General features: G+C 37.7%; 1 non-coding gene across 1 annotated transcript; it reads left to right on the top strand.

The window, feature by feature from the left end:
- The first annotated feature begins 4585 nt into the window (after positions 1-4585).
- On the top strand, positions 4586-4658 carry TRNAK-CUU. The gene has a single exon. It is a non-coding gene; the product is annotated as a tRNA-Lys (tRNA).
- The last annotated feature ends 257 nt before the right edge of the window (positions 4659-4915 follow it).

Below are 4915 nucleotides of genomic sequence, written 5' to 3'. Positions count from 1 at the left end.
ATGTTTAAAGTTCAAATATTCTGAATACAAGTCCGACTAGTCTGAGTATAAGGTCGAGTAGTCCGAGTACAAGGTCGAGTAGTCCGAGTACAAGGCCGAGTAGGCCGATGTTGACCGATTTTGACTAATTAAAAGTCAACAAACCACGTTGACCGCCTAGACCGAGTAGGCCGACTCTTTCTGACTACGTCCGACTAGGCGCCGACTAGGCCGACTAGGCGCCGAGTTTGACCGAGGCCGACTAATTTTGTCCGCCTAGGAGGAAGTCGCCTCGGAGGGGTTCCGATGACCGAGTACTCGCCGAGTACTCGGCCTTGGAATCCGACTTTTACAACACTGACCCCATCGAATGTTTTCTTTTGTAGTAGTGATTAGTCTAGATTAGTGGCGGATCTAGAGGAAAAATTCATAGGTATCCTAAAGTTTTCTTTTACCTTAGGGGCTCTATGTGACTAGTGTGTGTGTGTATTAGGTTAAAGACCCATGTATTATATGGGTTGAATAAAAAAATATTAAACAATCAGTAATAAAATTTAGAAATTCTAATTATATGATATTCTTAGATAATATATAATTGAAATTATGTATTAATTAGGTATAGATACATGTGTGGTGAAACTATTTTTAAAAAGCAAAATTGTTAATCAACATTTCTTAATCCATACTTTATAATACCATGTCACTCTCTAATAAAGTGAGAGAATAAAAACAAGAGTAAACTTCCGTTTTGCTCCTTGTGGTTTGGTCACTTTAACGATTTTGCTCCAAACCTTTAAAAATAGCCATTTTACTCCCTGATGTTTCGGTTTTTTTGCTAGTTTGTTCCCTGCCTCAAACTCCATCCAAATTGTTTGTTTTTCCATTTTGCTCCCCGCAGGGAGCAAACTGGCAACAAAACCAAAACATCAGGGAGTAAAATGGCTATTTTTAAAGGTTTGGGACAAAACCGTTAAAGTGACCAAACCACATAGAGCAAAACGAAAGTTTACTCTAAAAACAATTTAATTATAAGATCCATATATAATGTTATTTTTACATTCTAAAGCATGTGTTGAATTTCATTTTTTTATTAATGAGCATACCACATACACGAGAACGATATCAATATTTTTTGTAAAACTTTAAATGTTATTTAAAAGTTTTATAAATAATATACTTTGTAATATAAATATATTCACCAATATAAATATCATACTTCGTAATATAAATATATTCACCAATAAAAAGAACCAAAACTCATTTATCTTTCAATATTTGTTAACGCATGTAATCATGTGACATTTCAAAAAATTATTTTCATGTTTTTTTTCTGTATTCTTTTAACTTTCAACTTTTTTTTGTTTAAAAAGAACCATCAAGTACAACAAGTAGGTGCATATAAATTTAAGGAACCTTTCGTGTTTTGGTAAAACCATAAACAAAGAAAGTAAAAATAAGAGTAAATTGCCAAAATCAAGGTTTGGTCATGTTCGTCAGTTTCATCCAAAACAACTTTTTTGTACCATATTGTCCTTTACTTTTTAGACTTTTTGTTATTTTCATCCAAACTTTCAAATTGCTTTATTTTATCTGTCAAACATTTGGATAAAAATGACAAAAGTTTCCAAATCTTAAGGACGCTTTCGGCAAAAAGTTAGACGTTTGAATGAAAATGGCAAAATTTTCAAAAGTGAAGGGCAATATGGTACAAAAAAGTTGTTTTGAATGAAACTGACAAACATGTCCGAACATCAGAGACGATTTTGGCAATTTACTCTAAAAATAAAATAAAATAAGTAGGTAATGTTAACAATAAATTAAATAAAGTAAATAGCTTAATACTAATTGAAATTTGACTAGTGACTTCTAATATTAGAGACTTTATGTTAGTTTTTCATTCCCAATGTTCATGTATTTTTTTTAACGGCAAAAAAAAAAACTTTATTCATCGACGACTAACAATATGTTAGACTGGGCCATATGTGGATGATCCCCCATTTTGTACACCAAAATAACAGAAAAGAACTTGCATGAAAACATTAAAACTACTCCATTGGTTCCCTGACATCTCCCTCTGTTTTGCCCGATGTTTTACCCATAGGAATCCCATAGCCAATCATCCTTAGCCGTCGTTAAGACTGTTGACCCAACAAAATACCCAGCTCGATTTGCTCATGTGGGAGGAGCCGCGTTCTCTTCCAGGCCCAATTCAGGCTGACCCAAGACCCAACGATACGGACCCGATCTGCTACAGTACACCATTTCCTTGATTCCAAGTTGTACAAGTCTGGAAATCTAGATGCTAACGAATTTTGCCCGACCCATACGTCTTGCCAAAACTGTACAGACCTACCATCCCCCAGTTTACTCCTAAACATTGCCTTTAGATCAATCCCGACACGAGTGAATTCATTTGCAACTTTAAATATATTCGTCCATGGGCCAGAAATTGTGATTTTTGCTGGAATACCCGACCATCCCCTTGTATTATAATGAAGTAACCACACCACATTCCTCCACAAGGCGTTGTGTTCGACTTTAAACCACCACCACCATTTTGTCAACATGGACACATTCATATCCTTCAACGAGCCAAAGCCTAACCCACCATATTGAATAGGCGAACATACCTTTTTACAGGCCATCCAACTTACTTTCGCGCATTCTTTACTACCTCCCCAAAAGAAATCCTTCCTTAGGCGTTCCAACGCCTTCATAACTTGTGCGGGTGCTTTGTACAAAGAGAAATAGTAGCTAGGGAGAGAGTTAAGAACCGATTTGATCAAAGTCACCCGGCCCCCGAATGAGAGATTCCTAGCTTTCCAGATTGAAAGGCGATTACGTAATGTATCTACAACCGTTTTCCAATTTTTACTAGATTCATATTGGCTCCAACAACCAAACCCCAAATATTTAAACGGGAAGGCACCCGCTTTACAATGGAGTATTGCCGCCATAGCTTGTATTTCTCTATCCACCACATTTAAACAAGCTACTCTTAGCTAGATTGATACCCAAGCCCGATGCTAAGTAAAAGCACCTAAGTATCCGGCATAGGTTCTTGGCATTTACATGCGACCATTCACCTAATTAAGAATACGACATCATCCGCGTATAATAAGTGTGACAAAACGGGGCCATTAACCGCACATGGTAGGCCATGAAAAAGACCAACTTGAGTTGCCTTCTTCAAAATGCCGCTCAACGCTTCCATTGCAATTAAAAATAAAAAAGGAGACAATGGGTCCCCTTGACGTAGTCCCCTACTACATTCAAATTCCATTGTCGGTGAGCCATTTACCAATACCGAGGCTCGAGCCGACTTTAGCGTAGCATTTATCCACATTTGCCATTTGGGTGGGATAATTCATTTACAACATAACGGAGTCTAAAAAAGACCAACTCAAAGAGTCATACGCCTTATGTATATCGATTTTAAAAAACATACCTCGCTTTTTTGCCCGCTTCATCCGAGCCAAAACTTCGTTAAGAACATGGTCAGTGACCGTGTAGTCTGATGGAACAGGGTTTAAAATCAATAGACTATGGTCTGAGCAGTCTCGGTCAAGTGCCAAAAGGGTCGCCGTCAGCCACCTGTCTCAAAACTAGCCACACACTAAAACCCGCTCCAACTTGCTCAGTTTTGTACCGTTATCCGACATATAGGTGAATCCCCCCCCCCCCCCCATTTGGTATTCAAACAGTGCCGCGGCTTGTATGAAATGATTAAAAATCTCCGCATTCGCCACATTAAATTCCGAGTTCATACGCTCACTAGGGTCGCGAACCTCGTTAAAGTCTCCTAATAGTTTCCATAGCCCAGGTAAAGAATTTTTAAACGTGAGAATCTCCTGCCAGAGTCCCCGCCTTAGAACCGCATCATTTGGTGCGTACACATTCATTAAGTTAATTCTTGATCCATCCGCGGCCAGATAACCTGATGTGATCAATAAATACCGCCTTCTAACCACTGATTCACATTGGAAAACTGCTGGGTTCCAAAGACTATCTAGACCGCCCGATCGACCTACTGCATCCACCATTGCAAACTCGAAAACTGCCCTCCCCAAAAAACTGCTTATCAGAAAATTATCCGAACTCCCGAGCTTAGATTCCTGAATAGATAGAAACTGAACCCCATGTGCCGATTTTAAACCTCGAACCCAGGTAGCCTTACGGCCATATAAAAAGAAGATTTTAACAAAAATAATGCACTTCGTCAAGAAAGTTGAGGGGTATCCCGGGCTACCCCTGTCTCCCACGTAGATCCGCCTCTGGTCTATATCGTATTTATCAATAGAGAAAATCAGTTTTAAATTTTAATAAAGTAAGTCATTTTTCTCGTCTTTGTTTCATAATACTCGTTATACAAATTCATAGTTAGTATACAAAGCAATCAGTAAGGGTATGTAGGATTTTGTAAAATACTAGTAGTAACTAAATTACTTTAATGCTATTAAATAATACTCTTTGTGGAATATATATGTTTAAATTGTTTGAATCTAGCAGTCAGTTTAGTGAAATATGTTCTTTATCATTCATTTATATTCTAAGAAACACACAACAAAAAGTATTATTAGAGGACTAAATACTACCGTGAACAATAGCCCGTCTAGCTCAGTTGGTAGAGCGCAAGGCTCTTAACCTTGTGGTCGTGGGTTCGAGCCCCACGGTGGGCGATTTTGTTTTTTGGTTACTTTTGTGTGGTTTTTTTTAACGTTATGTCTTCATATTGGAACCCACTGCATGATTTTTGACACTTTTACTTTTTTACAAAATCCTCAATCGTCTAGTTTTGGTCATAGATCAGTCAAAGACTTCTGTTCTTGTTAATTTTTCTGAAAATCATGTTCTTTTAATCGGTGGGTGTAGATGTTATCACTACTAGGGTTGTGAACAAATCGAATCGTTCATAAGCTACTATGGATCACCTTGC

Source organism: Helianthus annuus, chromosome 4 (genome assembly GCF_002127325.2).
Source record: "Helianthus annuus cultivar XRQ/B chromosome 4, HanXRQr2.0-SUNRISE, whole genome shotgun sequence".
Taxonomy (NCBI): Eukaryota; Viridiplantae; Streptophyta; class Magnoliopsida; order Asterales; family Asteraceae; genus Helianthus; species Helianthus annuus.
The sequence above is the reverse complement of the archived record's forward strand: the minus strand, read 5'-3'. Positions and strand labels throughout refer to the sequence as shown.